Here is an 11,534-nt window from a genome sequence, read left to right as displayed (position 1 = left end):
AAAGTATATAGAGATAAATGTCACAATAATATCAGAGTACTTATTACATAGCGGAGTCTTGAAAAATAAAAGATAAATATAAAACGAACTAAAATCCATCCTTGGGGCCAATAAGTCAACTGGGAGACGCCACCTAGATCAAGTCGAACTCCTCGCTGTGAGGCTCCTCTTGAACCACCTGTTCTTCTCCTTTGGGGGTGTGAGATAGCAAGGGTGAGCTCACACATGTTCATCGCTCAACAAGTTGTGGGGAATAATATGCATGAACTCACCAAAGGTGGGAGTTCATGTGAGGTGTAAGGCTGATCAATAACAGGGGTTAAAGTTGAGCATTGCTTTTAATAAGTTGGTCAAATTTTATTAGCAATTACTAAATGTAAGTAAATACCAAACCATAATAATAATAGAATAAAATTAATAATAAATCTCATGCAATGCAAATGACAAATTGAATTTAGTTACATAATTTAATCATGTGAGAGTCCTGAGCTACTCATGACCATGAGCTCGGCTAGTATACCAGTTTTACACTCTGCAGAGGTGGTATCCTTTACCCACAAGTCATGTATCCCATGTCACCAGGGTTTGCAAGGCCCTTAGACACTACCGAGGTGAATGGCTAGGGATCCACTACGAGGCCTTTACAAAGTTCCACTAGCTTCCGAAAACCCGCTACAGTTTCTAGGAGGAGCAATGTAGGAATCCCTCGGCTGACCGTCATTGCAGCAAACTCAACCCGAGAACCTCCCTACACGCCTACTCCCCTACTGCCCTTTCCCCTTTCGGGTAAGGTAGTCTTCCACTAGCTTTCCTAATTAGTCAGCCAAGGGCATCCCATTCTACCCTTGTGGTGGCACGTGTTTCTCAAGTTAAGCTCCACGTTCCAATTAAAAATAATGATCTTGACATGAACATGAATAAAATAACAGTATAATTGGAACATGAAGATAATGTAGTATTAAACCCAAAACCATATAGAGCAATAGCAAAACTACCCAAATAGTTCAAGGGTAAACAAGGTAAAAGATAATTAGACTAGGGTGACCTATTGGGTCCCATCAAAATTAACCCTATGCATGAGTAATTGATATTAAAGAACATTATTGGGTAAAAAGTGGACAAGGGCACAACTTGCCTTCAACGAGCTCCTGCTCAACAACTTCTATGTGGTGGGATCCTTAGCCAGTGGCTCTTCTACTCGCCACAATACAAACAAGCATAGCATATAGAGAAAATTAACATCACACCAAACATGTAAACAAAATACATAATAGTAATCTACACATTAAAATAACATAATAGGAATAGAAATCATTAATTTTGGAGTTATAGATTTTAAGTTATGAATTTCCAAAGTTTTTTGTGCTAGGTACAAGATTAATTAAGAAATAAATTTTATTACTGTTTTCATGTCAAAACAGAGGCACTGGGTGATAAACAATAATATTACAAAATTATAGAAATTGGAGTGGATTAATTTGGACTTTATATGAATTTTATATGAATTAAACAAGTTCTAGCACTTATTTATACATTAAAAATCAATTTCTGTTATTAATTATCAAATTCCTCTAATCTCTGGACTAGGCGCATAATTACAGAAATCAGCAGGGACCTCTGTGCATTATTTACTAGACTCAGCGCACTGTTAAACTAGACTGCGGGTTGTTTTCCGTGTTTTGCACGGACTCATATGCATAAAGTGCTGGCCGAAGGGGTATGCTTTGACCAGGACCGTAGGATACTAAATCTACGGTCGTGGTGGGATCGTAAGGGCCGTTCAGCCACGACCAGCTGACGGCGCGACGAGATGACAGATAGGCCCCCGGCTCCAGTGAGACGAGTGAAAGTCGCCTAGAGGGGGGTGAATAGGGCGAATCTGAAATTTACAAAGGTTAAGCACAACTACAAGCCGGGGTTAGCGTTAGAATTAAAATCGAGTCCGAGAGAGAGCGAAAAACAAATCACAGGCAAATAGAGAGTGTGACACGGTGATTTGTTTTACCGAGGTTCGGTTCTTGCAAACCTACTCCCCGTTGAGGTGGTCACAAAGACCGGGTCCCTTTCAACCCTTTCCCTCTCTCAAACGGTCACTTAGACCGAGTGAGCTTCTCTTCTTAATCACACGGGACACTAAGTCCCCGCAAGGACCACCACACAATTGGTGTCCCTTGCCTCGGTTACAAGTGAGTTGATCACAAGAAAGAATGAGAAAGAAAAGAAGCAATCCAAGCGCAAGAGCTCAAATGAACACAAGTCACTCTCTCACTAGTCACTATTGATTGGAATTGAACTAGAGACTTGGGAGAGGATTTGATCTCTTTGGTGTGTCTTGTATTGAATGCTATAGCTCTTGTAATGTGTTGGAAGGTGGAAAGCTTGGATGCCTTGAATGTGGGGTGGTTGGGGGAATTTATAGCCCCAACCACCCAAAGTGGCCGTTGGGAGGCTGTCTGTCGCATGGCGCACCGGACAGTCCGGTGCGCCACCGGACACTGTCCAGTGCGCCAGCCACGTCACCCGACCATTAGCTTCTGTCTTCTGGGCCACCAGACAGTCCGGTGGTGCATCGGACAGGTCCCGTAGACTGTTCGGTGCGCCTTCTGGCGCTGCTCTGACTCTGGCGCGCACTGTAGCGCATTAAATGCGGTTGCAGATGAACGTTGGCGCAGAAGTAGCCGTTGCTCCGCTGACACACTGGACAGTCCGGTGCTACACCGGACAGTCCGGTGAATTTTAGCGGAGTGGCTCCCAGAATTCTCGAGACTGGCGAGTTCGGAGTTGGAGTTCCCTAGTGCACCGGACACTGGCCGCCTTCGGTTAACTTTTGCTCTCTTTGTTTGAACCCTTTCTTTGTCTCTTTATTGGTCTATTGTGAACCTTTGGCACCTGTAAAAATTATAATCTAGAGCAAACTAGTTAGTCCAATTATTTGTGTTGGGCAATTCAACCACCAAAATCAATTAGGAAAAGGTGTAAGCCTATTTTCCTTTCAACGAGCCCGCGAACGAAAGAGGACCTATGCCCGGGACCCGCACGACAGTGAAATGGTGAAGGGCGCGGCCAGTGGCTGACCGATGGGGCCCAGTCGTCGGCACACGACTTCGCGAGGTTAGGTTGCGCGATGATTGCTTCTGGTGGGCCGAAATGGGTTTCTCGAGCCTAGTAAGGTTTTCTCTTTTATTTTATTTCTTTTTTCCTATTTTGTCCCCTTTCTATTTTAAATTCCAAATTTTAATTTGAATCCTTTTAGGAGTTGCACCTTTGAGTCCAATGTACACATTCAAATCCCATTATAGAAATAATATATTTTATTATATATATATTTTTATACTCATTTTCACTCACATAATATTTTTCTTCTCCTCCTTTTCTAGATTCTTGAATTTCCTTTAGATCTTAAATTCTACTTTGAACTTTGATATATTTCTTTTCACATTATTTTTATATTGACACAAAATGAAACCTTAGCATGATGCATGTTCTCTTTTAGTATTATTTATTTTTAATTAATCACTCTCAATTATAGGTATACTCTTGTTATGATGAACATATGGCACACAAAGATGAGAAGATCAACTTTATTCTAATTATATATATTTTTGGGAATTACAAATCCTACCCCCCTTAACAAGAATCTCGACCTCGAGATTTAGGAAGGACTAGGGAAAAGATGGGAAATTCTATTTGAAGCTCTTCTTCTCTTTCCCAAGTAGCTTCATCTTCTCCATGGTGACTCCATTGCACTTTGCACATCTTTATCACCTTATTTCTTGTAACTCAAGTCAAAGTATCAAGAATCTTGATAAGATACTCCGTGTAAGTCAAATCACCCTAAACACTGAGCTCTTCCATTGGTAACTGTTCCTCAGGGACACGGAGACACTTCTTAAGTTGAGACACTTGGAATACATTGTGCGCATTAGATAGATTATCAGGTAGCTCGAGTTGGTATGCCATCTCCCCAACTCGCCTAAAAACTCTGAAGGGTCCAAAAAGCGAGGGGACAATTTGCCTTTAACTTTGAATCTCCTCATTCCACGAAGTGGTGACACCTTGAGGTACACATGATCACCTTCCTCAAACTCCAGTGGTCTTCTTCTATTATCGACATAGCTCTTTTGCCTAGTCTGAGCTACCCTCAAGTTCTCCCGGATTATACGGACTTGTTCTCCTGCCTCTTGAATAAGTTCAGGCCCAAAGAACTGTCTTTCTCCAGTCTGATCCCAATATAGAGGAGTCCTGCATTTCTTGCCATATAGAGCTTCAAAAGGTGACATCTTCAGACTGGCCTGGTAACTATTATTATAAGAGAACTCAGCATATGGTAGACTTTTGTCCCAACTACCTCCATGCTGAAGGGCACAAGCTCTCAACATATCCTCAAGTACTTCATTAGTCCTTTCAGTCTGTCCATCAGTCTAAGGGTGATAGGTCGTACTAAAGTTCAACTTTGTATTCATATTCTCATGAAAGCCTCTCCAGAATCTTGAGGTAAACTGTGAACCTCGATCAGACACGATCTTCTTTGGTACTCCGTGTAAACACACAATCTGAGCCATGTATAACTCTGCCAGCTAAGAGCCTTTATAAGTAGTCTTGACCAGAATGAAGTGAGCCACTTTGGTCAGTCTATCCACAATCACCCATATGGCATCATACTTTTTAGGGTGCGAGGTAATCCAGTAATGAAATCCATGCCAATTTCTTCCCACTTCCATTCGGGTATCTTCAACGGATGCAATAGTCCAGCTGGTCTTTGATGTTCAGCCTTGACCCTTTGACACACATCACACATAGCCACATGTGCAGCCACATCTCTCTTCAGCCTGAACCACTAGTACTTCTGCTTCAAATCCTGATACATCTTAGTGCTACTAGGATGAATAGAATAATCAGAGTCATGGGCTTCCTTCAATATAGTCTCACGAAGGCTATCAATATTAGGAACACATATCTGGTTCTTGAACCATACTGTGCCTTGCTCATCCTCCATGAATTCCGGACCTCTACCTTCAGTAATAAGATCCTTGATCTCCTGTATTTTAGCATCACCAATCTGACCCTTGCGAATTTCTTGCTCCAAGGTAGGTTCCACATCAATAGTGACTCCTTCAGTATGTGCAACTATTCCCAGGTTGAGTCTCCTGAAATCCTCAACAATCTCATTAGGTAACTGGGCCACAATAGCTGAATAAACGTGCTCCTTTCGACTCAAGGCATCTGCAACTAGATTCACCTTGCCTAGGTGATAGTGAATCTCTAAATCATAATCCTTAATGACCTCCAACCATCGGCGTTGCCTAAGGTTGAGATCCTTCTAAGTGAATATGTACTTCAAACTCTTGTGATCGGTGTACACTTGACACTTGGTTCCCATGATATAATGTCTCCATATCTTAAGCGCATGCACTACGGCTGCCAGTTCTAAGTCATGAGTGGGATAGTTCAACTCATGTTTCCGCAACTGACGAGACGCGTAGGCAATCACGTGTCCTTCTTGCATAAGCACACATCCCAAGCCTTGGCCGCATGCATCACAATAAATGTAAATCCCTTCTGTAGATCTGGCATAACCAACACTAGGGGTGACATTAATCTCATCTTTAATTGATCAGAGCTATCTTGGCACTTCTCGTCCCACTTAAATTCTATTCCCTTCTCCAGAAGCAAGGTCATAGGCTTAGCAATCTTAGAGAACCCTTCAATAAATCTCCGATAATAGACTGCAAGTCCCAGAAAACACCGGACTTCAGTAACTGTACTGGGTATATTCCACTCCACAATCTCCTTGACTTTATCAGGATCCACTGATATCCCACCATTAGAAATGATATGTTCAAGGAATGGCACTTCGTCAATCCAGGACTCGCATTTGCTATACTTAGCGTAGAGTTGATTATCCCATAGCTTTTGTAGCACCAATCTCAGATGTTCCTCATTATCACTATCACTCTTGAAATAAATAAGGATATCGTCGATGAATACCACAACGAATCTGTTAAGATACTCCATGAACACCTTATTCATCAGATTCATAAAATAGGCTGGTGCATTAGTTAGTCCAAATGACATAACTGTGAATTTATATAAACCATATCAGGTTGAGAAAGTTGTCTCAGGAATATCAGATGGCCTAATCTTCATTTGGTGATAACCTGATCGGAGATCAATCTTCGAGAATACCCTTGCACCTCTCATCTGATCAAATAAATCCTCAATCGGGGTAACGGATACTTGTTCTTCACAGTAACATCATTAAGAGACTATAATCCACACACATTCTTTGTGATCCATCTTTCTTCTGTATAAACAGAACCGGTGCTCTCCAAGGTGAGGAACTCGGACGAATGTACCCAGCCTCCTGTAACTCAGTTAGTTGCTTCTTAAGTTCTTTTAGTTCTTCTACGAACATTCTATATTGCCGTTTAGAAATAGGAGCAGTCCCAGGTAAGAGATCAATGACAAACTCAACTTCCCTATCTGGTGGCATCCCTGGTAACTCCTCTGGAAAGACATCCGAAAAATCCCTAACCACACGAATGTTGTCACCAACAAACTTCCCATCGACTAAGAATGCCGCAAGTCTGGTAGTGGTAGTTACTGCAATTTCAACTTCAAATCGCCTTTAGGGCTGGTGAGTTCTACTGTACCCCTACCACATTGTATGACGGCCTTTGCCTTTCTTAACCATGACATATCAAGGATCAGATCTATACTGCTTTCCTCTATTATAGGGGTAGCCCAGAATTCTCTTCCCATAATTGTCAATGTCAATCTATGTGTCATATAATTTGCCTCAACAGACCCTTTAGGTGTAATTACTATTATTGGTGTTTTCATATTTTGCAGTGGTAATTCATTTGTGTTGGCATATCGAGCAGACATAATTGAATGTGTAGCACCATAATCAAATAATATTGTTGCAGGAATTGCATTAATATAAAACATATCAAGTGTGATGTCAGCTACTTCAGCAGTAGCATTAGCGCTGACTTGATTAACCCTAGCAATAGATAATCCCTTGCCAGATCCTAGAGTCTGATGCTTGTTCTGCACAGGTGTAGTAGCACTCCTCTATGGACAAACATTAGCATAATGACCAATCTTACCACACTTGTAGCATGTGGTACCAGCACTCTGCCCTAGGAATTTCGTCGGGGTGCTAGTGGGGGCAGCCTGACGAGTCGGTGGAGTCCCCTATGGTGTGCTGAGCTGGGCGCTGGTCTCCGCCAGTGCGAATTGGTGTACCCTAGGGTGGAACGTAGTGAGGACGAACGCTGCTGCTTCCCTGACCCTGGGATAAAGTCTTCCTCTTCAGATCTCCCAGCGGAACACGCTTGTGTTCAATAGCTAGGGCCTTGTCCAGTAGCCTCTAGAATGATGGAAATGTATGAGCCACCAAAGTATACTGCAGAGGTCCATTGAGTCCTTCAATGAAGTGCTCCTACTTACTCTCATCCTCAGCAACTTCATCTGGTGCATATCTGGAGAGCTGAATGAACTTATCGCGGTACTCGCTGACTGACATGCTCCCCTGCTTCAACGACAGAAATTCCTTCTTCTTTATCTTCATCAGTCCAACAGGAATATGATAGTTTCTGAACTAAGTAGCAAACTCTGCCCATGTGATAGTATCAGCAGCATCATGGGCAGTAGTGTAAGAATCCCACCAATCAGCAGCAGGACCAGTAAGACGACCAGAAGCATAAAGAACCTTCTCCCAGTCAGAGCACTAAACAATATTCAACATCTTCTCCTCAGACTTCAGCCAATCATCAGCGTGCAGAGGATCTGGAGAGCTGGCGAACGTCGGTGGCTTGTGGCTCATGAACTCCCAGTGCTTGTCCCAGGGTGGAACTGGTGGTGGAGGTGGTGGTGGCAGTGGTGCTTGCTGCTGTTGCACCCTTCGCTCCTGGCGCATCTCCTCTCGCTCTTGGCGCATCTCTTGACATTCTTGCCGCATCTGCGCGTGCATATCCGCCATGGTGTGAGCCATCTATTGCATTATCCGCATCTAGGCTACAACTGTTGGATCAGCTCTGGCTGGTGGAGGATTCGAAGGATCCATCTCAGCTTGTTGTTGTTGTGGTTGTCTAAATATCCTCCGACTGTGTCGATTGGGGGGTAGATCAATTCCACCACCCTTCCTAGTATTGACCATCTGAGTTAGAAAAATATGGTAAGAAAGAATTGTAGACAAGGCAAGTAATTATGAATCAGGTTACTTTAGGGGATTTATTAGCTAAGTAGATTAGTGAGTTACCTACTAAAGCTAATACACTACCTTATGGTGGTACATGCTAAGATGTCCAACTATAATATTTCAGTCAATCAAAGAAGCAAATCAGACATTAATCATCCGAACAATCAACCAATATTTTTAAATAGGGAAAATAGTTTTAATTTTTTCTTAGGTCTCCTATCTCTTAAAAAGGTCATAGATGTAGGATACCAAGGTGTGGAATCCATCTGGTCTTAGAGTAGGAAAGATAAGAGTATCCAGAGTAGAACAACAAAAGGTGAGATAGGATCAGGACAAGGTAAGTATAGAATGAATCAGAGTAAGGTAAGTAGGTAAGGGTTTTGTCCATTTCTATCTAGGTTTCGTCCTACAGTTAAAATTTCCTCTGATACCACTTCTGTCACACCCGGATTTAAGGGACAAAGCCGGGTGCATCTCATATATGCGCCAAAGAAGACAACACATATAATAACAAAGTGTATAGAGATAAATGTCACAATAACACTAGAGTACTTATTACATAGCGGAAGTCTTGAAAAATAAAAGATAAATATAAAACAAACTAAAATCCATCCTTGGCGCCAATAAGTCAACTAAGAGACGCCACCTAGATCAAGTCGAACTCCTCGCTGTGAGGCTCCTCTTGAACCACCTGTTCTTCTCCTGTGAGGGAGTGTGAGACAGCAAGGGTGAGCTCACACATGTTCATCGCTCAACAAGTTGTCGGGAATAATGTGCATGAACCCACCAAAGGTGGGAGTTCATGTGAGGTGTAAGGCTGATCAATAATAGGGGTTAAAGTTGAGCATTGCTTTTAATAGGTTGGTCAAATTTTATAGCAATTACTAAATGTAAGTAAATACCAAACCATAATAATAATAGAACAAAATTAATAATAAATCTCATGCAATGCAAATGACAAATTGAATTTAGTTCCATAATTTAATCATGCGAGAGTCCTCAACTGCTCGTGACCGTGAGCTCGGCTAGTATACCAGTTCTACACTCTACAGAGGTGGTACCCTTTACCCATAACTTGTGTATCCCATGTCGCCAGGGTTTGCAAGGCCCTTAGACATTACCGAGGTGAATGGCTAGGGATCCACTACGAGGCCTTTACAAAGTTCCACTAGCTTCCGAAAACCCGCTACAGTTTCTAGGAAGAGCAATGTAGGAATCCCTCGTCTAACCGCCATCGCAGCAAACTCAACCCGAGAACCTCCCTACACGCCTACTCCCCTAATGCCCTTGCCCCTTTCAGGTAAGGTAGTCTTCCACTAGCTTTCCTAATTAGTCAGCCGAGGGCATCCCATTCCACCCTTATGGTGGCACGTGTTTCTCAAGTTAAGCTCCATGTTCCAATTAAAAATAATGATCTTGACATGAACATGAATAAAATAACAGTATAATTGGAGCATGAAGATAATGTAGTATTAATCCCAAAACCATATAGAGCAATAGCAAAACTACCCAAATAGTTCAGAGGTAAACAAGGTAAAAGATAATCAGACTAGGGTGACCTACTGGTCCCATCAAAATTAACCCTATGCATGAGTAATTGATATTAAAGAACATTATTGGGTAAAAAGTGGACAAGGGCACAACTTGCCTTCAATGAGCTCCTGCTCAGCAACTTCTATCTGCTGGGCACTAGGATCCTCAGCCACTGGCTCTTCTACTCGCCACAATACAAACAAGCATAGCATATAGAGAAAATTAACATCACACCAAACATGTAAACAAAATACATAATAATAATCTACACATTAAAATAAGATAATAATAACAGGAATCATTAATTTTGGAGTTATGGATTTTAAGTTATGAATTTCCAAAGGTTTTATGTGCTAGGTACAAGATTAATTAAGAAATAAATTTTATTATTGTTTTCATGTCAAAACAGAGGCACTAGGTGATAAACAATAATATTACAAAATTATAGAAATTGGAATGGATTAATTTGGACTTCATATGAATTTTATATGAATTAAACAAGTTCTAACACTTATTTATACATTAAAAATCAATTTCTGTTATTAATTATCAAATTCCTCTGATCTCTGGTCTGGGCGCATAATTACAGAAATCAGCAGGGACCTCTGCGCATTATTTACTAGACCCAGTGCAATGTTAAACTGGAATGCGGGTTGTTTTCCGTGTTTTGCAGGGACTCATATGCATAAAGTGGTGGCCGAAGGGGTATGCTTCGACCAGGACCGCAGGATACTAAATCTACGGCCATGATTAGATCTCCAGTGCGATGAAACGGTATGCAGCGCCAACCGTCTGTTCTGAGATCTATGGTTCGGATTTAAAGACTCTTCGACTGATCTGGTTCGCCCAATTGTGATCGAAGGGAACCGAATCAGCCCAGGTCACATCGTTACACTGGACGCAATCATGGCCGTCCCAGACGGATCGGATGGCAGGTGTTCGTCTTCTCCCCCCCCCCTGAGCTATCACGTGGCGGCACAGTACCCTGAGCACGGCGAAGGATACGCCGGTGAACTCATACCCGGTGATCCCGAGCGCCCTTTACCGATTCTACTAGCACTAAATGAAGTGGACGGCCACGCGAACATGGAGGGCGGATACTCACCAAAGGTTACGGCGCAGAAACTTCTGGCGACGGCGCGGTGCGGAATAGGGGCGGCGCGCGATCGACAGCAAGAAATTGGGGCGGAGCTGGCGATCAATTACGAGTAGCGTGGCCACTAATGTCTTTCGCGGAGCTAGAGGGAGGTCTCTGACCACACCGACGATGCAGACGATGACCAGACCGGAGGTTCCGCGACGGCGGGTCTTCTTCCCCTCGGTGGCGGTGGCGGTGCCTCTTTGATGCGTGAATATCACGATGAGGGAGCGAAACGGCAGGTCTAGAGGAGATGTAGGGCTTCAGGGTGCACGGTCTGGGAGGTAATGCGGGGTTTTATCCCTAGGCTTCGCCCGTCAGCGCAACGGCAGGAGCGGTCGTGGCGGGATCGCGTGGGCCGTTCGGCCACGACTAGCTGACGGCGCGACGAGATGACAGGTAAGCACCCGGCTCCAGTGAGACGAGCCCGCGAGCGAAAGAGAACCTGCGCCCGGGACCCGCACGGCAGTGAAATGGTGAGAGGGGCGTGGCTAGTGGCTAACCGATGGGGCCCAATCGTCGACGCACGACTTCGCGGGGTTGGGCTGCGCAGTGGTTGCTTCTGGTGGGCCGAAATGGGTTTCTTGAGCCCAGTAAGTTTTCTCTTTTTATTTTATTTCTTTTTTCTTATTTTGTCCCCTTTTTATTTTAAATTCC

The sequence above is a fragment of the Zea mays genome, chromosome 4, assembly GCF_902167145.1.
Source record: "Zea mays cultivar B73 chromosome 4, Zm-B73-REFERENCE-NAM-5.0, whole genome shotgun sequence".
Lineage (NCBI taxonomy): Eukaryota > Viridiplantae > Streptophyta > Magnoliopsida > Poales > Poaceae > Zea > Zea mays.
The sequence above is the reverse complement of the archived record's forward strand: the minus strand, read 5'-3'. Positions refer to the sequence as shown.